Raw genomic sequence first — 26,863 nt, 5'->3', positions numbered from 1 at the left:
TATTATGGAAATCATTGCCACCTTAGAAGTTAGAATACAAAAAGGGAAACAATCCAATGCTAACTTTACAAATATATGTATATTTTTCATATCCATATTGTGAATGGAAATTAGAAATCACCATTGAACTTGAGAATATGACCACATAGACCAATTGTCGAAATTAATAGGAGTGGTGGAATTGGACGTGAAGAAACATTGCTATTCCTTTCCATTGCCTCAGAAGAAGCTATTGATTACTTTTGGAGGAGTTGAGAAATAAGGGTCCTGTATACGGCTTCAGTGGGATGATAACTACCCCAAAATATATAATCAGAAGCATTTACACATGTGGTGGTAGTTAATGTACATAGTACAGCTACTTCTATGTCCCCTGTACCACAACACCCTCTATCTGCAACATGGAAGCCTGCATTGTACATTAGAACCAAAAAATAAGTAAGAAAAAATCAAAAAAAAATTGAACATGAAGATCGAAAGTGCATATATATAATGATGGTAATAATGATTAATTGTAGTAATAGTAGTGATTTACCATAATTTTGAGGGTTTTCAATGATATCAAGTACAGGGTTGTAAACATCAACATAGACTATCCTACTATCTGGCAGGTTCTTGTTAAGGAAGTCTATTGTGGTATTAAGTTTAGAGTTGAACAACAATGATGCTCGGTTGTACTTTTCTGCAAAATTTCTTTGTAATCCTCCGGCCGCAGTTCTCTGTGATGGTATACATCTTAGTGGCGATGCACTGAATACTCCAATCCTCCTTGCCCCTAGACCTTGAAGTTACTTAAATACATAATAATGAGAAAGATAAGAACTGAAATGTTAGTGTTATTATTAATATTTGCTATTATTACCAGTAACTTTTCTCCTTTTTATCATAGGTAATTTGAAAAAACAGGAGATTAGTGAATAAAACATAATCCAAAGCCAACCGACCTAAGCACATATATTCTAACTCTCACTCCTTTTTCTAAGATTATTCCTTTGGGAAAATTGTTGTCTTGGAACGATAATGAGCATGAAAAATAAAGTCAAACGAGTCATGGATAGTATATTGAGCAGATGAAAACTTACCTTTATGAATTTGGTAGCAAACTTGATCATAAGGTCAGTGTAAGAAGAGATATCGTACATAATTTCCCGTACATGAGAAAGATAATATGTATTGGCGATGTCATTACTGCCTGCTACCAAGAAAAATAGACTGTTGGCCAAGATGAAATTTGTCTGCTCCGCTCCAACAAGTGCATTAAGTTTCCCTATGTATTCTTTGAACATTTGTAATTGATCGGGCAAAGATATGACCGACTTTTTTGAAAAAAAAAATGGTGAGCCTAAAGTATATAGATAAAATAGAATCCAAAAAAAAAAAACTGTTAAACAACATGATATCGTATCACTTTAATTAAATTAAAGAATAGATAACTCCAAGTATAAACACAATCTTAATCTAACTAATCCTTTGCTGCAATAAAACATAGTTAGAAATAGATGTTTGTACGGGACGTTACTTCTCCTTGAGCGCATAGCCCATGAAACCCATCGCGATAACGCCACGTGTACAAGGCCCTAAACTCGTTGGGCATCAAGACTAGGGAACACCACGCACGAATACATGCTCTATTGGGCCTACGAACTTAGTCCAGGCAAGCTTCATCACCCATCCAGAGGTCTAGAAACCGCAACGAAGCCATTACGACGTGTACGGCGAATGTAAGACCCTGCCTGGTCACGGAATTTAACTTCCCGGGAAGGTAAGTCCCAAGATGCTCAATATCGCCTAGGTAGTATCGCTGTCGGGCATCTAATAACGTGGGAACCTTTTCCAATGCCACTCTTACTACCTCCCACTCCCAACTAAACACCCACTTAAAGATAATAACATTGGACCCCCTCTCCACTCACCATGAAAATAATCATAACTCCTCCACTAGTCTTAAGCTATAAATTTGAGATGAGAATGAAGAAATGGGGCTGGGTATTTTGAGGGTGAACACTGGAAAAATAGGGAGATTATTCAGAGAGACAAAGGGAGAGTAAGAGAGAGGAAGTAATTCTGAGAGGTCCAGGGAAAAGTGGAGGAGACAAGTGTTCTTGAGTGGCCCAGCACGGAAACCCCATAGTAAGAAACTCAAAACCCACAATAAAAATAGATTGTGAGCCCAAATAGAGGTTGAGCCCAACAATCATCTTTTTGGATACGCACAATTGGCGCCGTCTATGGGAATCTACTACGTAGCTGTGGTTCTGTCAAGACACGCATGGGAAAATGTCTGGGGGTCGACCAGGGAGTTATGTTGAAAGTGGCTCTAGGAGATCTTCACAGGGGTCCACATGGCAAGAAAGAAGGTAGAAAAGGCGTGAGGATAGGCAGCATGAGGAAGAAGAGTAGTCTGAGCTCGGAGAAGGGTCGTTTGAAACGCTACGGACAGCGTCCGATGCCTTGGGGCCAACCGTTTCGACAGAAGGGATCAAGAGCTTAAGCGGAGGGATCAAGAGCTGGAGCGTCTAAGGAGACTGGTGAGGGATTTGGAATTGGAAGCGAGGGGTAGGCGTCGGGGAAGGGACCACGAGGAACGAAGGGAAAGGTCGGCTAATGTCGAGGACCACCTTGTAGCAAGGTCCCATTTATCCGGGTCTCATCGGCACTGCGATGCTCACAGGAATATGCAAACCATGATTCGGCTTCCCCGGATGAGGGATGACCTCGAAATGTGGCCATGGACGCAGTGAGCGTTATGCCGAGCTGCCCGGCTACCATTCTCAAAGGATATTGAAAGCGCACCAATGCCGAGCAAATTCACACAGCCGCCATTCAACTCTTACGATGGAAAGACAGACCTGGTGGAACATGTAAGCCACTACATTCAAATGATGTCTTTGCACACTCAAAATGATGGGCTAATGTGTAAAGTGTTTCCCTCGAGCCTCGGCCCCACCACTTTAAGATGGTTCAATGGATTAAGGAAAGGCTCGAGCCATAGTTTTTCTGAATTAATCCAGGAGTTTGGCATACGGTTCATGACCTGCGGCCGAGTCCCACAACCTGTGGACGTATTGCTGTCAATGAAAATAGGGGCTGGGGAGACCCTCCGCAATTATGCTAACCAGTACTGGGAATTGTACAACGAGATTGGCGGGGGTAATGAAAAAATCGCGGCAAGTACTTTTCGAATGGGGTTGCCAGAGCATTCCGGACTGTGGGAATCGTTGACAAGGAAGACTCCCGAGGACATGAGACAGTTGATGAGACGCATCGAGGAGTATAAACGGTTGGAAGATAATCGGTTACAGAGCAAGGGCAAGGCCTTAGTCATAAATCATCCTCAGCATATCGGCTTTCAATCAAGACCCCGGGGGGATTTAAGAATTCAAGAACTAGGGCCGTAGATGGGAGAGGTGAATGTAGCCTTCAAGGAACCGGTACATAGAATTGTGGATCGAATCAAGAACGAGCCGTATTTTAAGTGGCCAAACAAGATGGGGGGAGACCCGTCCAGGAGAAATCAAAACTTGTATTGTACTTACCATAAAGACAAAGAGCATACCACCGAGCAGTGCAGGGTGTTAAAAGATCATTTAGAGCAGTTGGTGAAAGCGGGGTATTTGAAAGAGTTTGTGGTGGAGCCAAGAAATCAAGAAGCTGGGCAAGCAGCTCGGTTGCGCGGAAATCATCTCCTACCCCCTTTGGGGGTAATAGAAGTCATCCACACAGCTCCAAAAGGCGCTCAGGCGTCTAGGAGAAGAGGGGTATTGACCGTGGTACCGGCAAAAAGTTGCACGAGAGACCAACCCTCCAAGAAGAAGTTGAGGTATACTCAGCAGCTCATTGCTTTTGATGATGACGATATGGAAGGCATCATTCAGCCACACGACGATGCTTCGGTGGTTACAGCCCGCATAAACGGTTTCATAGTAAAGAGGGTAATGATAGATAAGGGGAGTGGTGCAAATGTAATGTATCCCGACCTCTACAGGGGGCTTGGTTTGAAGAAGGAAGACCTGTCCAAGTATGATACGCCATTGATGGGGTTTGACGGTCATATGGTAATTCTAGAAGGACAGATTTCACTCCTTGTAAGTATGGAGGGTAAGGAGGTGAACGTAACGTTTATAGTGGTTACTTCTTTCTCCCCGTACACTACAAACCTCAGAAGGCCGTGGATTCACGCCATGGGAGCCGTGCCGTCCACCCTGCATGTGAAGGTCAAGTTTTGCACTAAGAAGGGAATAGTTATGATAAGGGGCAATCAACAAGTAGCCAGACAGTGCTTGGTGGCCGCGGCTAGCCGAGGAACCGATCAAAAGGAGTCAACCGAGGAAATCCCCTTATAGAAACTACAAGAACCCCAAAAGGAAATAGGGGCTGGCTGTGCCGAGGACTTGGTGAAAGTAAAGATTCTGCCAAATTGCAAAAGGAATTTTTTGATAGGGGCAAGTTTGAAGGACGGAGAGAAGGTGGAGTTGATGCTTTTCTTGTATAGAACATAGACGTATTCACTTGGAGTCCGTACAAGGTGCCCGGGGTTGACCCCGAGTTTATAGTCCACAAACTTAATGTGGACCCTCTGCACCCTCCTAAGAAGCAGAGGCCAAGGAGATCGGCTAAAGAGTACGTCGAAGCCGTCAGACAAGAGGTTGGGAAGTTGAAGAAAGTCCGGGCTATAAAGGAGGCATTCTTTCCAAAATGGCTTGCAAACACTGTGGTAGTAAAGAAGAAGAATCGCAAGTGGAGGGTTTGTGTTGACTTTACTGACTTAAACCGAGCATGTCCAAAGGATCCATTCCCGATGCCGAAGATTGATCAGCTGGTAGATGCCACATATAGGCATCCAAGGATGAGCTTTTTGGACACTTTTCAAGGTTATCACCAGATTGCCCTGGCTGCCAAAGATCAAGAAAATACTACATTCATAACACGTCATGCTAATCATCACTACACCGTGATGCCGTTCGGATTGAAGAATGCGGGAGCCACTTATCAACGAATGACATGGTGATAAAAAGCAAGCAAGAGGGGCAACATATTGACGACCTCAAAGAGGTGTTTGAAATACTCCGACGACACTAGCTGCGTCTCAATGCCGATAAGTGCGCTTTCGGAGTAGGGGCTGGCAAGTTCTTGGGCTATTTGATCACTAAACGGGAAATCGAAGTTAACCCCAATCAAATTGAAGCCGTGAAACATTTAAAAGCTCTGAGCAGTCCAAAAGAGGTCCAGAAATTGACTGGCATGTTAGCTGCCCTTAACCGGTTTATTTCCAAGTATGCTGATCAGTGCCGACCTTTTTATCATCTTTTGAAGAAGTGAAAGAGATTCCAGTGGAACAAAGAATGTGACAAAGCTCTCCAATACCTAAAATAATATCTTGGGCGAGCACCAATGTTGATAGCCCCAGAGCCTGGAGAAGATTTATACACGTACCTCTCGGTATTCGAGCATGCCATAAGTGCAGTGTTGCTGAGGGATAAAGGTGTGTAGCTACCAATATACTAAATAAGCAAAACATTTGTCGACGCTAAGATGAGGTATTTGCCACTGGAGAAGTTGGTGCTAGCACTTGTGCACTCCACCCGAAAATTGTCCCTTACTTTCAGGCTCACACCGCCCATGTCCTGACCGAGTACCCTCTGCAGTCATTGTTGAGGAGATCTGACTTTACGGGGAGGATAGCTAAGTGGGGGACTTGGTTGGGCTCTTTTGACATTAGATACAGGCCAAAAAGCTCGGTGAAGGGTCAAGTTCTCGCCGATTTCATCGCCGAGTTCTCGCCTAAAAGATTGGAAATGGTCTGCCATGTAGAAGTCATGCCGTGGAAGGTATTTGTGGACGGCACTTCCAACGTGGCAAGGGCTGGAGCCAAAATCGTAGTTATCACCCCGGAAGGAATAAAGCTAGAATATTCATTCAGATTAGGCTTTAGGGCCTCTAATAATAAATCCGAGTATGAGGCCCTACTAGCCAGATTAAGAGTGGTCTTGGACTTGGGAGCTAAAAAGGTGGAGGTTTACTCAGATTCTCGGCTGGTAGTTAACCAAGTACAGGGGGTTTCAAGGCCAAAGATCCCCGGATGGTTGAGTATTTACGGTTGGTCAAGCAGACTATGAGCTGCTTTTCAAGTGTGAGGGTGGACCATATGGCCAGAGGGCAGAACTGACACACCGACTCCTTAGCCACGTTAGCATCGTCGATAGCCAATGAGGTGCCACGATTGATCAGGGTGGAATTGGTGGCTGAACTGAGTATTAAGGTGAGGATAGGAGTTTCACAAGTTACCACTGCGGGGAAGTGCTGGATGGATCCTATTGTCAACTTTTTAGCTGAAGACCAAGTACCGGAGGACAAAAAGGAGGCCGCCAGAGTGCAACGGACCGCTGCTCAGTACTGGCTATCTACTGATCAAAAGCTATACCGAAGGTCATTCGAAGGGCCATACCTACAGTGTCTACACCCTAGCAAGATTGAAGAACTCCTGGCCGAGCTGTATAAAGGTGTGTGCGGTAGTCATGTTGGTGGACGTTCATTGGCTCACTGAGCAATGACTCAGGGGTTTTGGTGGCCATAAATGTGGAAAGATGCCATCAAATATGCATGGAGATGTGAGCAATGTCAAAGGCATGCCCCGACGATCCACCAACCTACTGGGAACTTGAATCCTGCTAGTAGCTCGTGGCCTTTTACCCAATAGGGGCTGGACATAGTTGGACCTTTTCCTCGAGCAACGAGCAACTAAAGATTTTTGTTGGTGGCAGTGGACTACTTCACGAAGTGAGCAAAAGCAGAGGCACTAGCAAACATCCGAGATGTAGATGTCATGAAGTTCATATGGAGAAACATTATAACGAGATTTGGAGTGCTAGAGTCCCTTGTGTCAGACAATGGGTTGCAGTTCGACAGCAAAGCCTTCCACGAATTTTGTAACAACCTTGGCATCAAGAACTGGTGTTCTACCTCGGCATACCCGCAGAGTAACGGCTAAGCTGAAGCCACTAATAAGGCCATCATTAAGGGATTGAAGAAAAGGTTAGAGGGAACCAAAGGTAAGTGGGCCGAGGAGTTGCTCAGCGTTCTCTAGGCATACCAGATGACCCCGAGGAGATCCACGGGAGAGACTCCATTTTCTCTAACTTTTAGATCAAAGGCTATCATACCAACTGAGGTAAACCTATGCAACGCCCGGGTTACAGGATTCACTCCGACCGAGAATAAAGAATTGATGTTCCGACAGCTAAACTTGCTGGAAGAGCACCGTGAACCGGTGACCATTCGGCTGGCAGAATATCAGCAGAAGCTCACCCGAAGGTACAACAAAAGTGTGAGGAGAAGGAAGTTTACCATGGGAGACCTAGTACTTCGGAAGGTAGTAGAGAATACACAGGACATCAACGCAGGGAAGCTGGCACCAACTTGGGAGAGGCCATACAAAATAACCATCATTGCAGGCGCAGGGGTGTATTATTTGAAGGATCTGGCCGAGAGACCACTTCCTCAGCCATAGAATGCCCACAATCTGAAGAAATTTTATCACTAGTTATCAGTACTCGGGGGGTATCTATTGAGTGTAGTATTATATGTGCATATTGTTAATTAATACAAAAAGTGATGTTTATCCATGCAGGTGTATTCGTACTTATGATTCCGTCGTTTTTAACTCATTTGCCCCGGTCAATGTATGTACGCAGAAACCTATCCTTAGTTTGATCTTCATCACCGAGTAGGTGAAAACCTTAAGTTAAAGCATTCCAAGGACAAAAACCTATCCTCAGTTCGATCTTCATCATTGAGTAAATGAAAACCTTCAGCTAAAGCATTCCAAGGATAGAAACCTATCCTCGATTCGATCTTCATCACTAAGCAGGAGGAAACCTTAAGCTAAAATATTCCAAGGACAGAAACCTATCCTCAATTCGATCTTCATCACCGAGCAGGAGGAAACCTTAAGCTAAAATATTCTAAGGACAAAAACCTATCCTCGGTTCGATCTTCATCACCGAGCAGGTGGAAACCTTAAGCTAAAACATTCTAAGGACAGAAACCTATCCTTGGTTCGATCTTCATTACCAAGCAAGTGGAAACCTTAAGCTAAAACATTCTAAGGACAGAAACCTATCCTTGGTTCGATCTTCATTACCAAGCAAGTGGAAACCTTAAGCTAAAACATTCTAAGGATAGAAACCTATCCTCGGTTCGATCTGCATCACCGAGCAAGTGGAATCCTTAAGCTAAAATATTCTAAGGACAGAAGCCTGTACTCGGTTCGATTTCCATCACCGGACAGGTGGAAGCCTAAGCTCTACTCACACTAAGGATAGAAGCCTGTCCCTAGTTTGATTTCCATCACCGGACAGGTGGAAACCTAAGCTCTATATATCCTTAAGGACAGAGGCCTATCCCCAATTCGATTTCCATCACCAAACAGGTGGAATCCCAAACTCTAAACCGACATAGGGGAAGAAACCTGTTCCAATCCAAAACTCATCCCTGGATCTATTTTGATCTTCAAACACTAAGGTAAGGATAGACGTACTTACATCACCTCAAATTCAACTCATAAATCAACATACGTTAAACTCAGCTCTTGTCCCCGAGGAGCCAATTCTTTCTAAAGCGGGTGAACCCTTTGGAACAACCCCAATCACTATACATGCACGGACCGAAGTTTTCATTTTTTTACAATGAAAGAAAGAGGACAGATGACCATTTATGCATACAAAAATAGTAACTTAGTAGCATATGATTAAACCAAATGTTCATTAACCATGTCTAGTAAATTAAGTAAAGGCAAAGTAAACACATGGGAAAAGTGAAAAACTGTTCTGTCACCATAACCGGTGACCATAAGCAATCCAAACAAAGAAAAACAAAAATTAAAGGATGAGCGGAAAATAGAAGAGCTAAACTTCACGATCGGTCGACGAGACAAGAACTACGTCATCTGTTTGCTAGTCGGGGACGCCTTCAGTTGGTTGGTTGATGGGTGGTTGCTGAACTGGCACATTTTCGAGAGCGTTGAGGGTGCTAGTAACTTCAAGATCAATGCTTTCCACATGTGTATCGATCACTCGAACCAACTCTCACATGTTGGGAGTGTCTTCTTCGTTAGCAACGTCAGCCTGGCTCTAGACGGGGGGAGTAGGAGCCGGGTACGAGATCTGTTCCAGGCCCCTGAGTAGGGAGTCGTCTGGCACTTCCATCTCCTGAAGGGCAACTAGCCATCCCTCCCTGAAACCATGCATCCAGGCTTCGTGGACGACAGGTTCCACGGAGTTCTTAGTGTCCGCGAAGCCCTCATTGTACCACTTATCCTCGCAGGCTTCTAGGGCTATCTTCAGATCAACCATCGCATCAGCTTGGGTTAAATTAAGACTGGCTGCCTCTGCTAATTTTAGTTCCTCCTCCTCTAGTTTCTTCTCCGTCTCAGCCAATTTTTTCTCCATCACCAACCAAACTTTCTCCGAGGACTAGGCCTTCTCCTCGACAACCTCAAAAGCTTCCCCTTTTTCCTTGGTAGTAGCAACAACAACCTCCTTCAGAGCTTTTTCCCGATCAGCCTCCTCGACAAGCTCCTTCAACCTCTCCTCAAGATCGTGTGTCAACTACGCGGCCTGATATTACAGTAGTGATCATTACAGGCATGAAACGAATATGCAAACATTGAAAAGAAGCATGGACTTGAAATATAAATTACCACTATAGTGTGCCACTGTAAACACCTGGAAAGTGACTTATGTCCTTAGGCAACAAGAGGCCCTGCACCAAGCTTTGTGCGATTCGCCCCCTTGGCCATAGGACCAGGTGCTTGCACTAGTGGACGCCGACAGGGGCCCATCTCCAAGCTTGAAGGTAGGCTACCAAATCACCTTAGGCTACGACGAGGACACCACATCGGTGCCGGTTTAGGGGGTTGGCCGAAAATCTACCACTGGTTCTCGAATAACAATCCTAGTTGACACTCGAGAAGGGGTTTTCAATAGAACATTAGTTGGGACCTCGGTTTGCTGATTGGCGACACAATGCTTCTTTTTGGTACGCCCAAAAGGGGGGGGAGGAGGAGTCCGGTCCTTACCCTGAGGCTATTGGGGCTGAGTTGTAGGGCGGGTATTGGTCAGGAACTGGTCAGCAGTCATTTTTCGCCGGGTCACCATATCGGCGTCTTGATCAACCTCGACTGTTTCTGGCTCAACCGCTGGACCCGGAACCTCTTGCTCGCCAACAGGGATATGAACTTTATGGCTTAGGGACACACGTTCGGCCGATTCGTCTCTCACTGGAGCACAATCCTCTGCTGTGTTATACCGGGGACCAAGATCCCGAGCTTCACCAACAGTGAGTGAGGGCAGGAGGAAGTTTGAGTACCATATGTCTATGTATGAGAGGAGTGGGCTATCTACAAGCAAAGCTTGGCTGAATGATTGCCAAGTCGAGTATACGGGTGCGATGCCGAGAATCAAATGGGATGCTCGAAGCTGTCCGTCCATATGAACAAAAATTTCTGATCTAAGTACAAAATTAAGATCTCGAATGTTTACAACCCGGAGATCTGGTCGGAACCCTTTTAAGTCTGCAACAAATCAACAAAAAAGACCAATTAGTTTGGTACGTAAACAACTAAAACATGCAAATTTAATGCAAATGAGGGCTCTTAGTACCGACCAACATCTCACAGCAAGAATGGGCAAGGGAGCTCGTCAGCAAACCAATTACCGCTCACCCGGACAAATTCCCCCACCGAGTTTATGTTCGAATCAGGTTGGCATGATATCAGCCGTACCCGCATATCTCTAGTCTTTAAGTAATAATCGGACATAATATTTTCGCATAGACTATACATGAAGTTAATATCGTGGTGGTTTAACTGCAGACCAAATATGTGGTTTAACCTATTCACATAACTCACCACTCGGTAAAAATTTGGGGTGGTCAGGACACAGACTGTAAAATCTAAGGGTACCTACAATAAGGGGGTCGACGGGGAACCTAACCCTACCCTCAAGAATGGCCATCAAAGGGAAAAAGACGGTGCTTACGCCGGTATGCTTGTGGAGTTCGATATCGCCCTCGTGACAGTAGGCGATATCGACGTCTCTAGGAACATTGTAGGCTGCCCTAAAGCTAGCCAAGGACGCCTCTAAAGATAGGAGGTGAGAATAACCCATTCCTAAACTAAGATTGAAAGAATATTGAAAAAAGAAGAGGAAATGAAAGGAAAGGTGGAGAAAACTTACTTTGGAAGTCTAGGAAGGAATGGTGTTCTTGACTAGAAGATGAGTGCACGATAACGGTATGCTCGGCAGAGAGGTGGTTTGGAGAATGGAGGATGTAAAAGTGAAGCAGGGACTCAGGAGGAACTACTTATTATAGCCAAATATGAGGATAAATGACATTTAATGGGAAGCGGGAAACCCTACGAATCCCCATCTCAATTGTCACGCACGTGTCGCCTCGGTTCACGAACCGTCAGGTAATGATGACGGCTGAGCAAACAGTCAGATGCCACACGCCTTTTTGGGGGCACATTAATGATTCTTTTAATTGTTTTATAACTGCCCATTGGGCTTCTCAGATAGCACTTGACTCTTAGTCCTTAACTCGTGCCTAGGAGCCGGGCACGAATCAAGGGGGTGCTATTGTACGGGACGTTACTTCTCCTTAAGACCATAGTCCATGAAACCATTCATGATAATGCCATGTTTACAAGGCCCTAAACTTGTTGGGCCTCAAGACTGGGGAACACCATGCGAGAATACACGCTCTGTTGGGCCTACGAACTTAGTCCAGGCAAGCTTCAGCATCCATCCAGAGGTCCAGAAACCGCAATGAAGCCATTACGATGTGTACGGCAAATGTGAGACCTACCTGGTCGCAGAATTCAACTTCCTGGGAAGGTAAGTCCCAAGATGCTCGGTATCGCCTAGGGAGTATCACTGCCGGGCAAATCTTCTAACTTGAGAACCATTTTCAATGCCACTCTTACTACCTCCCACTCCCAACTAAACACCCACTTAAAGGTAATAACATTGGACCCCCTCTTCACTCACCATGAAAATAATCCTAACTCCTCCACTGGTCTTGAGCTATAAATATGAGACGAGAATGAAGAAATGGGGCTGGGTATTTTGAGGGCGAACACTGGAAAAATAGGGAGATTATTGAGAGAGAGAGAGAGAGAGAGAGAGAGAGAGAGAGAGAGAGAGGAAGTAATTCTGAGAGGTCCAGGGAAGAGTGGAGGAGACGAGTGTTCTTGAGTGGCCGAGCACGGAACCCCCATAGTAGGAAACCCAAAGCCCACAATAAAAATAGATTGTGAGTCCAAATAGAAGTTGAGCCCAACAATCATCTTTTTGGGTACAGACAATGTTATTATTGGATTTGATTGGCCATTGCAGAGGTTGCCACTAAGAGCCCTCCCCAATCCAAATTTTCATTGAGTTAAGACAGTGTAAATATGAGAATCATAAATAGTTCTATTGAATTTAAATAAAAAAATAATAATAAATAAATAAATAAAAAATGCACAATATTGTAAGTACCGCTAAAATGGGAGTCAAGGGATCATATCCAGTGCCACCAGAAGCAAAGCATACACCTATCTTGAGATCTTGAAGTTGCAAGTTTGGATCCAAATATGGTGGCACAAGCTCTTTAATTCCCAATTCCTCAGCTATAAGGTGAAATAGAATTATAAATTACAATTTAGTCAGAAGTAAATCTTTTAATAGAACAACCTTTTAAGTTTTAACAGCATTCAGTATTATTGTTTGGACAGCACAGACCTCAAATGCAAGGGACCCTAAGTTTTAGTACTTAAAATAGTGTCTCTACAATATTATATCCACATACATATACAACACTAGTAATGAATGAATAGCAATAGAAAGTTTCCTCGCTTGGATCAGTCTGCCTACGTACCATGAGGTACGTGACACACTAAAAAATATAGACATGCGAGTAACTTGTTTTTTAGGTCAAATATATCGGTGTTATTTTACCGTGTACTGTGTTAATATTTGCGCCTCTGGCCTACTTTGAACAGAGTTGGAAAACAAACAAAACCATTTGGAAAAAGACCAAGTCTACAAATGCACAGAGAGAGAGATACCTATTAGGTCCGCGGGGGCCTTTCCATTGCTCTATCTACCTGTTGGTTTTCCTCCTACAAAATCTCTCCCATACGGAGGAAAATTACACTTTGCTACCGTTTTAACATATATAGTTGTTGTTGCCTGTATCCATGATTGAATCTCCAAAAGCTATAATTGCTGGAATGGTTGCATTTCTAGGTGGCTTTTTAACGGCATTGGTGTTGCAGAAAAGAACAAAGGCAATGAGACTAAACAATACCATAGCTGAAGAAGAAAACAATTTCTTAAAGAGGAAGTGCATTGTTTTAGCTAGACAAATCTTTGTTTGCTCTCAACTTTTATATATATATATATATATATATATATATAGAAAAATCAAAACTGTTACACACACGTTTTTTGAAACCGTGTCTTCAACTCACAAATTTAGTGCCAAAAAGTATGTGTAACAAACACTGCGTTTGAATAAATTCGTTTGTTATATGACTCTTTAATTAATATACAATATAGTTGATGTTAGCCCCTCCACTTTATTACAGTCAGGAACTTAGAATCGTGAGAAACAATCATATTTCTAGAAAGTTTTTTCCTGCTTCCTTTAAATAGAAATATCAAATACGGTTTACAGCACAAAAGAAACAAAAATAATAATAAACTGAATTAGTTAAGTTTGCAATACAAAGAGATGATAACTGCTCTAAATATTTAGAAAAAAGATGTTTGAAAATTGGCATTCGATCGCAAGTAAATCATGGAGGAAAAATCTGATCTTATAGTCCAATTAGTTTTTTTTTTTTTATGGGAATTAGCTTTTCTGTTTTGATAATTAACCATAATAAGTTAGACATTAATAAAAGTAGTATGCTAGTAATTTTTTTGAAATTGATTTTTGAGCTCATTTTGAAAAATTTTAATTTTTTCTGTTTACCACATTAACTTTTCCTTCTTTCTTGTTCTTTTAAAAAAAAATTTGTACTCATTTCTTATTTTTCAGTATGATTTATGTTATATTTATTTTATGATATTTTGGTGGGAAGAGGAAGGTAGACGCTAAAAAATCACTCACAAACTTGGAAAAACTTAGACCCCAGCTGTTAATTATGAATTTGCACGTTTAGTTTTTATTAATCATGCCACACAACAATATTAGCAAAAAAATCAATTGCAAAAAATAAATGACATGGCAATATAGTTATGAAATGAAAAACCTAATAGTAAAAACTCTCTAGGGTTTTACTACCAACTTTTATAGAAACAAATTCAATAGGAAAATTTGATAGGCCAAGAATGTATTGACCCCTTGTAACTACAAGAAAAATATCTATTAGCGACCAAAAATTTTTGACGGACCCAAAAAGCCCTCTCCAAAATCTTATTTGTGACGACAAAATAAAGCCCTTGCAAATACTTGGTAAAATGTAAAATATTTGTGACAAAAAAAAAAAATTGTCGCAATCATGTGTTATAGCCGTCACAAATACTAATATTTTGGAGGGAAATTTTCCCTACGTATTATTTGCGAGAGACAATTAAAAATCTCTCGCAAAAAGTTTATTATTTGTGATAGTTAAAAAAAACTCATCACTAATACTAAATTATTTTGCGAGGGCTAGGATCGACCTTCACAAATAATCATTAAAATGTCAAAAAATTTGGAGGGAAATTTTCCCACCAAATTATTTCCGAGGGACAATAAAAATCCCTTGCAAAAATTTTATTTTTTGTGTGGGTTAAAAATATGCCCTTACTAATACTAAATTATTTGCGAGGGTCACGATTGACCTTCGCAAAAAATCATTAAAATATTAACTTTTTTCGGAGATAAAAGTTATTCTAAAATTCAAAGAAAGATAAAAAGAAATGCATAAACATATCACACTTTTTATTCTTTAGATGAACCTTTTGTTTACAATCTAAAAAAAACCCTTTATATACATCCTATATAAAAAAGGTCTGTCTTATTTTCTAAACAATTGTACCCATAATAAAAAATGATAGCACTTTCAACTTCAAGATGGTAGCCTAAAATTAAGGAATTTCAGCCTTTTGTACTCTCCCTCTCTCTCCCTCTCTCTCTCTCTCAAAAGTGAATAAAAATTTCTTCCCATTAAAATAATGCATAAAAGATGAGTTCATAGATCAAAACGTAAATTACATCCGATTGTCATGAAAATTGGCATGCATGTTAAGAACATATAGAACACGTAATCCAAAGGTTAGATTTTCAACCATGGCCACATTTTCAACCATGGCATGCATTTTTTTAGGCCACGTTTTCAACCATGGCCTAAAATGCGTAACTATAGGCTTGAGGGGTCTATGGCCACATTTTTCCAAATGCGGCTAAAGGCCAGGACCAATGGCCGCGTTTTTATAGTCGTGGCTATAGTCACATTCTATAGCCGCGTTTAAAACATGGCTATAGGTCAATTGATGATTGCCGGGAAGATAAATTAGCCGCATTAGTTGTGAGCTAAAGCCGCATTGTTAAAAACGCGGCTTCAACCCATTACTATGGCCGCGTTTTAAAAACGCGGCTTTAGCCCATACCTACGGCCGCGTTTTAAAAATGCGGCTTTAACCCATACCTATAGCCGCATTTTAAACGCGGCTATAACCCTTGAATACTTTTTTGAATTTATCTATAGCCGCGTTTTAAAAACGCAGCTATAGACTTTTTTTTATTTTCTAGGCCAAATGGCAAATACATTTACAAACGCTGCTATAAATTTTACAAACGCTACTATAAAAATCCTGTCACACACACAATTCCAGCTTCTTATTCCTACAAAATTCCAACTTGTTGCATGCAACAAAATAACAAGTCGGAATTTTAAAGGAATACGAAGCTAGAATTTTCTCAAACTTGTCACAATCTCAATCAAGCTTTAAGGACTACGGAAAATTATCAACCTTTAAGGAATATGCAGTTCAATACATCAACAAAATTAAGGAAAATTGAGGAAAATTTACGGTCCATTTGACACAAAAAAGTTGCAACAAGCATCAACATATGATTTTTCAAGCATCCTCAACTACAAACATTACACACATGCTTCTAGGGGTTCCTTCCCATCTCCAAGCTCTTGTCTACAAGTGGGTAGGTAGAACACAGTTTATGTCCATAATGGCACTACAAAAATATAATGGCAACAGCTAGGTATTTCGAACCAATTAGAGATCTAAGAAGAACATAAGTTACTTCATATAATGAAAACCTTGACTTCTCCAAAAATGTTAACATTTTTTAAAGTTACAACACGTGTAACTTGAACCCAACTCTATATTTCTTAATTTAATGTAAATTTTGACAAGTCTACCGTTAGATTACATTATCTTCATATATTTTTCATGCTTATAAAATTTCAAGGTGATCAAATATTAATTGTCATGTCATCAATCAATTTTTTAAATTAAAGTTTTTGTAGTTGAAAATAATGCATAAAAGATAAGTTTATTGATCAAATGATAAATTACATCCGATTGGCATGAAAATTGGCATGCATGTTAATAACATATAGAGCATGTAATCCAACAGTTGGATTCTCAAAATATGAATTCAATAATAAGTTATTGGGTGGTGTAACATTTTTTAAAATTATGTTAGGTGTAACTTGTACCCAAACTTATATTTCTTAATTCGATGTGAATTTTGACAAATCTACCATTAAATTACATTTCTTCGTATATTTTTTATGCTTACAAAATTTCAAGATGATCAAAGATCAATAGTCATGTCATCAATCAATTGTCTAGATTCAAGTTTTAGTAGTTTAAAATAATGCATAAAAAATGAGTTTATAGATCAAGTGGTAAATTACATCCGATTGGCATGAAAAATGGCATGAATATTAAGAACATATAGAACATGTAATCCAACAATTGGATTTTCAAAATATGAATTCAATAATAAGTTATTGGGTGGTGTAACATTTTTTAGAATTACGTCAGGTCTAACTTGAACCCAACCTTATATTTCTTAATTCAATGTGAATTTTGACAAATCTATCGTTAGATTACATTATCTTCGTATATTTTTCATGCTTACAAAATTTCAAGGTGATCAAAGATCAATAGTCATGTCATCAATCAATTGTCTAGATTCAAGTTTTAGTAGTTTAAAATAATGCATAAAAGATGAGTTTATAAATCCAATGATAAATTACATCCCATTGGCATGAAAATTGGCATGCATGTTAAGACCATATAGAACATGTAATCCAACGGTTGGATTTTCAAAATATGAATTCAATAATAAGTTATTGTGTGATATAACATTTTTTAGAATTACGTTAGGTCTAACTTGAACCCAACCCTATATTTCTTAATTCAATGTGAATTTTGACAAATCTACCATTAGATTACATTATCTTCGTATATTTTTCATACTTACAAAATTTCAAGGTGATCAAAGACCAATAGTCATGTCATCAATCAATTGTCTAGATTCAAGTTTTTAGTGGTTTAAAACATGTAATCCAAGTTACAGTCACATTTTGGAGAGACTCCTAGCCACCATCAAGATGCCATCATTCTGTAGTGAATGATGTGATTCGTCAATTAAAACCATTTTATATCTAAGCACATGTAGTATTCTAAATGCGTGTATGCATGAACCTCTGTGTCCAAAATCCATGCATCGTTTGAGTTTTGATAAATCCCTAGTTAGGGTTGAACTTGGGATGTTTGGGTTTACAACCCTATTTTTTCGCGTATCTATCAGGTCATAGGTTGAGGCTAAACGGGTTCAGGTTATATTCGAGTCGACACGACTGACCCGTTTAATAAATGGATCATGTTTGTATTCAACATGTGAACCCTTCTGACCAGTTTAGCTTATAAATATATTAGCTTTTGTTATTATTATTTTGTTATTATTGCTTCATTTTTTTTGTAATTATATGTTTATTACTATATTTTATGGTTGTAGTTGTATTTTAATTTTATATATATGGGAATTGATAATAGGTTATTCAAGTCAGGTATGACCTATTAATCAAACAAGTTATTAAATGGATCATTTGTATTGATCTTTACATAATTTGTTAATTAAACGATTTAAATGTGTTGTGTCGGATCGACCTGTTTAATAAACAAATCGTGTTAGGGTTAAGGATTCTTAATGCGTTTACTAAACAAAACGGGTTTGGATCAACCCATATAGCCGACCTGTGAACACGACACGAACCTGATCTGTGAACACAAACGTCTACCCGCTCATTCTTTACAGCTTAGTTGATGCTTGGAGAACTATGTATATTAGACTTTGTTTGGTTTTTGTTTGATTTTTAATATATTTCCCCTTAAAAAAATAAAAATTAAAAAAAGAAAAAGACAAATTTGGGCTCGTAGCGTTAAAAGATCCAGCCCAGTTTCTCAATGGTTACATATTAGTAGTTTAGAACACTAGCCCTCTTCACGGTAGAGCCTCCGAGAAACTTCGCTGGTTAGCTGTGGCCATATTCTAATCTTTTGTTTTCTTCTACTCTTTTTTTTTTTTTTTTGGGTTTTATTAATTTGATTGTTTGTGTCACTCTCTTGTTTTTGTAAATTGGATTATTAGAGTGTTAACTTTCATAAGAAACTAGCTTCCAACCCTGTCTAAAAAATATTCGAGAAATTAGGCGCAGAATATCAAAGATTTAACAAAACCCTAAAACGCATTGTATTGGTGTATGTTTAAATACTACGCTGCCTGATGTGTATTATTCCGTCCTGAATCTTTAGCTCATTAGTTTTTAGAGGATAACTATAATATAAATGTCTGCTTAGTCTGTTTAAATTGCATTTTATATTTCTTCAAAAAATGTAATGGATACGATGATTACCAAATTGTTTGATGAAATCCCGCAAAGAACTGTATGATAAAAACTAGAGCATCTCCAATTGGCGGTTCAATTGGAGATGCTATTAGTGATTAATAAAAATGCTAGAATTTTTAGCAATTATTCTTACTATTTATCTTTTAGTTAAAACTTATGCTCTTTAGTGATTAATGAAAAAGCTTTGAGATTTTTTAGCAATTATTCTTTCTATTTATATTTTAGTTAAAACTTATGCTCTCTGTGGGGGGTAAAATGATTAAAATATGTATTTGGGCCTTGGGCCTAATTTGGTGGAGAAAGCCTGTTCGAGCATAGCCTTTGAGGCCCGCAAACCAGTTCATGCTATAAGGGTTGAAGGAGCTATCCTAGGAGGAGTATCTCCTCGGATGGGTCAAGTAAAGGTCATAGGACATGTAAAGGGGTTTGGAGGGAGAACTCCGGAAGATCTGTTGGGTAAAAGCATGATCCACGCGGTTATTGGAAGTAAGAGCGTATGATAAATATCAAAGGGGAAAAGGCTTCTACCACCACATTAAAGACCTTGCACTTACCTCCCTGGCCGCATTAATGGAGAAATGACCTCTGAACAGTAATGTTTAGCCTTCCAGCTGATGTTTGAAGACTTCAAGAAGGTGCCGGATGGGACAAGTATCTAATTGGAAGATCTGTGTTACACGTGGAAGAAGAAAGGAAGAAAAAGATGGACATAAAAGAACAAAAAGGGTATGAGAAGAAGGGGGGGAAAACGGTAGTTGCAATATTGTTCTTAAGGAGAGAAAGGCAGTACAATTGCTCCTCGGATTACGTCCGAAGAGAGTTTCTTTGCTATTCCCATCTATTGAACACACAGATAATGGCAATCTAGCCTGATTCTTCTCTTCATCCAACATTCATAGTCTAGGTTTTAAGCCTACACTCTACAAATTTTATTATATAAGGCTCTTTGGGCCTGAGTCCGTCTAGTGATTGGACCAGGTACAAATTGTGCACTTACCATTGGCGCCATCTGTGGGAACCTAGTGCTAAAGGAATTGGAATATGATGGCAGGCTTAGGTTCGCGTCATACAGAGTCCCAGAGGTCCCAGGGTGAGGATCACTTTGAGCGTCTCGAGCGTCAGAGGGATCGAGAGGGAAGTGTGCATACGGTACACCCCGATGCAAGCCATTCGCGTGGTGGAAGCAGAGCCACCCATGAGGATGATGCCAAGGCCATGCAAAAGGAGATTGACCACCTTAAGAACAAATTACGCCATGTCAGACAAAGGCGGGCCTCACCTCCTTCCAATCCTTCCTCTGGGGGCTCCCAGGGAAGCAGTTACAGTCCAAGGTCCAGGACTCCTCCTAGCGAAACCTTCTCTTATGAGAAGGATGAGCTTCTGGGTCGTAAGCATAAAAAGTTTCCCCCCAGGGGCTTGGGAAATGATGCTATGAGCAGGGCGTTGCATCAGCTCTCTAAGTCCCCTTTCTCACGTAGGATCGAGAAGGGAAAGCTTCCACAACGGTTCACCCAGCCCACTTTCACCATCTATAATGGCAGGACGGACCCAGTTGAGCATGTGAGTCATTTTAATCAGGGATGGCAGTACACTCTCAGAACGAAACCTTGATGTGCAAAGTCTTTCCCTCTAGCCTGGGACCTATTGCTATGAGGTGGTTTAACGGGCTGAAGGCGGGTTCTGTTGATTCTTTCATGGAACTTACTAGGGCATTCATGTCTCGATTCATTACATGCAACAGAGTTCCTCGGCCTTTGGACTCATTATTGTCCATGGCCATGAGGGAGGGAGAAACCTTGAAAATGTATTCTAACAGATATTGGGAGATGTTTAATAAAATTGACGACAATTTTGACGAGGTGGCGATTAACACCTTCAAGGTGGGCCTCCCAACTGATCACAATTTAAGGAAATCTCTAACCAAGAAGCCCGTACGAAGTGTACATCGGCTCATGGATCGCATTGACGAGTATAAGAGGGTTGAAGAAGACCAACAATAAGGTAAAGGTAAGGCGAAGGTTATCCCTCAGGAGAGGAGGGATTTCAGGTCGGATAGGTTCAGTAACAATAGGCCGAGGAGAGATTTCTCCGAACAATCTGGCTCAACCACTCCTCAAGTAGTTAACACCGTATTCCGAGAACTAGTGCACCAATTGTTGGAGAAAGTCCGCAAGGAGCCCTGCTTCAAGTGGCCTAGTAAGATGCCTAGGGACCCTACGAAGTGGAATCAGAACCTTTTTTGCCAATACCATCAGGATGTACGCCATACTACTGAGAACTGTCGGACACTTTGGAATCATTTGGAACAGCTGGTCAGTGAAGAAAAGTTAAAGCAACATTTGTATCAACCGAGCGGACAAGGAAACCATTCGGGTCCAAATAATCAGAAGAACAACTCATCTCGGCCACCCTTGGGAACGATTAATGTCATCTTCGCTGCACCTAGCAGGACTGGCTCCTATCCTACAAGAGTGATGACGGTGTCACATACTCCGGCCGAGGAGTCTAGCTCGAGGCCAAAAAGGATCAAAGGGAGTACACCTATTTTGGGATTCTCGGATGAGGATAAGGTTGGGACCATTCAACCACATGAAGATGCCCTAGTGGTTACATTGAGGATAGGAAATTATGACGTGAGGAGAGTGATGGTTGATCAGGGTAGTGGTGCGGATATTATGTACCCTGACTTATTCAAGGGGCTTAAGTTAAAGCTGGAGGATCTCACTACCTATGATTCGACGTTGATAAGCTTTGAAGGGAAAGCTGTCATACCGAAGGGACAAATTCGTTTGCCCATATAGTCGGGTCCGAAAACAGTTAATGTAGATTTCATTGTAGTTGATGCATATTCCCCATACACGGCCATCGTCGCAAGGCCTTGGTTGCATGCTCTAGGTGCTATCTCCTCGACTTTACATGTTAAGGTTAAGTTCCCTTCGGGTGGGTTAATTGAAGAAATTCTTGGGAGCCAATCAGTCGCAAGGAAATGCATATCGGCTGCAGTGCTGCATCAAGCTGAATCAGAATCCTCGGCCTCGGCTGTGAAAGACTTATAGCAATTAACAACTCTGGATGCGCCCGGTGCGGTGACAGCAGAGGAGACAACGTGCGAAGAGTTAGAAAGATTTCTTATTGATGATGACCCTGAAAGATTCTTCCAGGTTGGTGGTCGGCTACTGCATCAAGAGAAAACGGAGTTGATTAAATTTTTAAAAGATAATATTGACGTGTTCGCATGGGATCCCTACAAGGCTCCGAGGGTTAACCCAAGCTTCATTTTCCACCATTTGAACGTCAATCCTGCCGTTATTCCCAAGAGGCAACCACCTCGGCGTTCTTCCAAAAAACATGCTGAAGCCGTCAAGGAGGAAGTGCTCAGGCTCAAAAGGGCTGGGGCCATTAAAGAAGTTTTCTACACGGAATGGTTGGCGCATACTGTTGTAGTAAAAAAGAAGACCGGGAAGTGGAGAGTATGTGTGGACTTCACAGACCTAAATAAAGCCTGTCCCAAGGACTCATTCCCAATGCCTCGTATCGATCAGCTGGTGGACACTACGGTTGGGCATCCTCGAATGAGTTTTTTGGATGCCTTCCAAGGCTATCACCGATACCTTTGGCATTGGATAACTAGGAGAAAACAGCCTTCATTACTCCTACGGGAAATTATCACTATAAAGTGATGCCATTCAGTTTGAAAAATGCAGGGGCTACTTACCAAAGGATGATGACCAAGATATTCGAGTTTCAGCTTGGGAAGACTATTGAGGTATATGTGGATGATATGGTGGTGAAGAGCAAGATGGTACCTATGCATGTGAAAGACTTAGATGACACCTTTCAAATGCTTAAGAAGTACAAGTTGCGCCTTAATGCCTCCAAGTGCTCTTTTAGGGTGGGCTCTGGTAAGTTCCTAGGCTATATGGTGACTCATAGAGGAATAGAAGTAAATCCGGCACAGGTCAGGGCCATCCATGACCTGCAACCACCTCGGAATCCGAAGGAAGTTCAGAGGTTAACGGGGATGACTGCTGCTCTCAGTAGGTTCATTTCTCGGTCTGCTGATAGGTGCAGACCTTTTTTCCAGTTGCTGAATAAGTGGAAGGGATTCCAATGGTCTGAGGAGTGTGCTTTGACTTTTCAACAACTTAAAGAATATCTTTCCCGGCCACCCATCATGTCTCAGTCGGAGGTCGATGAAGTCCCACTTGCATACATAGCTGTAGCTATCCATGCAGTCAATTTGGTTTTAATACGAGACAACAGTGGAGTACAGAAACCGGTTTACTACGTTAGCAAATCTTTGAATGAAGCCGAGGTGCGAGATCTACCTTTGGAAAAGGCGATTCTGGCCGTAGTTCATGCTACACGGAAGCTTCCTCATTACTTCCAATTGCACACCGTGTGGTTTTGACACAACTTCCTCTCAAGTCGGTATTGCGAAGTGCTGAATACTCAGGGAGGGTGTCCAAGTGGGGAACTATTCTAGGAGCCTTCGATATCAAATATATGCCTCACACCTCCGTGAAGGGTCAAGTCCTTGCCGATTTGATGGCAGAATTCACTGAACCCTCATTAGAAGAAACTGCACAGGAGTTGCACATGGATGAAAAATCAGTTGGTATTATCACAGGCAAAGGGCTTCCGGTCTAGAAAGCATATGTTAACGGTGCGGCTAACCAGAGAGGGTCAGGCATCGGACTTGTTTTGGTATTCCCTGAAGGAATCACCTTTGAAAAATCGTTGAGATTAGCGTTTTCGGCCACTAATAACAAGGCTGAGTACGAAGCTGTCTTAGTTGGTATGGATATGGTCCAGAAAATGGGGGGGAAGTCAGTTCGTATGTCCTCGAATTCTCAATTAGTCGTGGGCCAAGTAATGAGGACTATAGAGGCTAGGGATCCAAGAATGCAAGAATATCTGGCTAAGGCCAAGTGTTTACAATCCAAGTTTGACTCTTTTATCCTGACGCATGTCTCTCGAAGTGGAAACACACATGCAGACTCATTGGCCACTTTGGCAACGTCCTCAACTCAGGGTTTGCCTAGGATTATCCTCGTCGAAGATTTGCTAAAACCGGCTTTAATAACCGCAAGTGTCATCTATATCCATCTGATAAGGCTCGGACCTAGCTGGATGGACCCCGTAGTTTCTTTTTTGAAAAGCGATGTTTTTCCCAAGGAGAAGTCTGAAGCAGATAAAATTCGTCGAAAGGCATCTCAATTCTGGTTGTCCGAGGATCAAAAGCTGTATAAACGTTCTTTTTCCGCACCATACCTGCTGTGTGTACACCTAGAGGCGACAGAGGCACTTTTGGAAGAATTGCATGAGGGGATTTGTGGAAGTCATACTGGAGGGAGATCTCTAGCCCATAGAGCTCTGACTCAGGGATATTGGTGGCCCAATATACAGAGAGAGGCTCAGGACTACGCAAGAAAATGTGACCAGTGCCAGAGATTTGCTCACAGCATCCATCAACCTGGAGGTGTCCTTAACCCTTTGTCTAGTCCTTGGCCATTCGCTCAATGAGGGCTGGATATAGTTGGGCCCTTCCTGAGGGCTATGGGAAATAAAAGATAGTTACTCGTGGGAACTGATTACTTCACCAAGTGGGTTGAAACTGAGCCTTTATCAAATATTAGGGATGTAGACACCAAGAAATTTTTCTAGAAGAACATTATCACTAGATTTGGGGTACCTCATACACTTATTTCAAATAATGGCGTGCAATTTGATAGTAAAGGTTTCAGGAAGTATTGTAGCGACTTGGGCATCACAAACAGATACTCCACTCTAGCTTATCCTCAGGGAAATGGGCAGGCTGAAGCCGTTAACAAGGTTATAGTCAATGGACTCAAGAAGAGGCTGAATGACACAAAGGGTAGATGAGTAGAAAAGTTACCACACGTTTTGTGGACATATCGGACTACACCGCGAAGATCCACAGGAGAAACACCCTTCTCCATGACTTACGGGGCTGAGGTAGTGATACCTTTGGAATCTGGGTTTACGACGTTAAGGATGAGTTCTTTCAGCCCAGAAAATAACGATGGCCTGCTAGAGAAAAGTCTGGATCTGGTTGAGGAACGGTGAGAGGCCGCCTTGGTTCAACTGGCTTATTATCAGCAGAAGCTCAAACGAGGATATGATGCTCATGTGAAACTAAGGCCACTTGCGCCTAGAGATTTGGTCTTGAGGAAAGTCCTGGGTACTTCTAAAAATCCAGCATGGGCAAAGTTAACACCTACCTGGGAAGAACCATACCGAATCACTTCTGTAGCGGGTATAGGGTCTTATTGCTTAGCTGGTCTAGATGAAAAAATTGTACAACGCCCTTGGAATGTAAATAACCTGCGAAGGTATTACTATTACTGAAAGTCACTTTTGTCATGACTATTTAATTATCATTATGTGATACTTCGATTCGTTATTATAAATATCAAACAGAAACTTGGTCATGTATGGTCCTCAAACAACGTACCTCGTGGAAATTGATATCTTATTGGTTGTTAAACAGAACCTTAGTTACGTCGGGTCCTTGGACCTTCTACTTTGGGGAAATTAACACTTTAAGTTACTTATTACAAATATCAAACAGAAACTTGGTCATGTATGGTCCTCGGACCTCGTACCTCGTGAAAATTGATATCTTATTGGTTGTTAAACAGAACCTTAGTTACGTCGGGTCCTCAAACCTTCTACTTTGGGAAAATTAACACTTCGAGTTACTTATTATAAATATCAAACAGAAACTTGGTCATGTATGGTCCTCAAACCATGTACCTCGTGGAAATTGATATCTTATTGGTTGTTAAACAGAACCTTAGTTACGTCGGGTCCTCACACCTTCTACTTTGGGAAAATTAACACTTTGAGTTACTTATTATGAATATCAAACGGAAACTTGGTTATGTATGGTCCTCGAACCACGTACCTCGTGGAAATTGATGTCTTATTGGTTGTTAAACAAAACCTTAGTTATGTCGGGTCCTCGGACCTTCTACTTTGGGGAAATTAATAGAAGCCATGCCTCATGAATATTGATGTATTAATAAACCATGGTAAGTTCGATGGATTACTTTATGCCCCAAACTAAATACTAAGTTAAGTCTTAGACTGTGTGTTGTTGTATTACATATATTACGGTTTTGAGGCATAATTTATTTGTTGATGATTAAAATTGATAAAGTGTGTGTACTTTTATTTGGAGTTATTAATGATTGAAATATTGAAAAGGCTTCACTGTGCATTAGGATATTGAGTTAGTTATTCCATACATGTAATTTACATTAAGGTAAAACGAATTAGTGTGTTACTATTAGAGATTGGAAACCAGTTAAAGAACAACCTTTTTAGGTCTCTTATTAATTCTGTCAAGGGATACATTAGAAATATAATTTTGAAATAAAAAGGTTAAAGTAAAAGCCTTAATACAAAAATTTGTTACATGAGGGAAAGGGGGTCCTAACTGGCCTATGCTTTAAGTCCTGGTGGGGGGTCCTGCTTGGACTTGCTGGTAGCTTTTTTGGTCTTGTCCACCTCCTCTGTCTATTTAAGGTCCGCTTCAAATGAAGTCTGTACTTGTTTCCCTTTGTCCGTTGTCAATGTTGGAGGAACGTTTGGCTCGGCATCCCTGCTCGAACGCTTCTCGGCTTCGCCGCCCTGTTCCTTCTCTTTGTCGGAACCAGCAGATTCGTTAGAAGTTGAAATGGACTCTTGGATGATGGGTGGCTGTGTGGAAGGCGCAGTCTCGAGGGTAGGTGCGTCCGGAGGAAGTTCCTCGAACACTTGGATGTCCCAAGGAATCCAAATGTTCTCGAGTTTCCTCAATTCTAAAGTCGAGGGAATTCCAGCCACGTTCAGGGCTTCTGCCCACACTTGTTGGCAATACTCCCTACATAGCTCTGCCAACTCCTCTGTCAGTCGGTCTTCTATTGTCTCAACCCCTTCATT

The 26,863-nt window shown here is 41.3% G+C and overlaps 1 pseudogene; it reads right to left on the bottom strand.

Annotated features, from left to right (window-relative positions):
* Positions 1–236: 236 nt before the first annotated feature.
* LOC142611134 (GDSL esterase/lipase EXL3-like) lies at positions 237–20,083 on the bottom strand (annotated as a pseudogene).
* Positions 20,084–26,863: the final 6,780 nt, after the last annotated feature.

This window comes from Castanea sativa, chromosome 1 (assembly GCF_040712315.1).
Source record: "Castanea sativa cultivar Marrone di Chiusa Pesio chromosome 1, ASM4071231v1".
Taxonomy (NCBI): Eukaryota; Viridiplantae; Streptophyta; class Magnoliopsida; order Fagales; family Fagaceae; genus Castanea; species Castanea sativa.
Note: the sequence above shows the minus strand (reverse complement) of the source record. Positions and strands in the feature narration are given on the sequence as shown.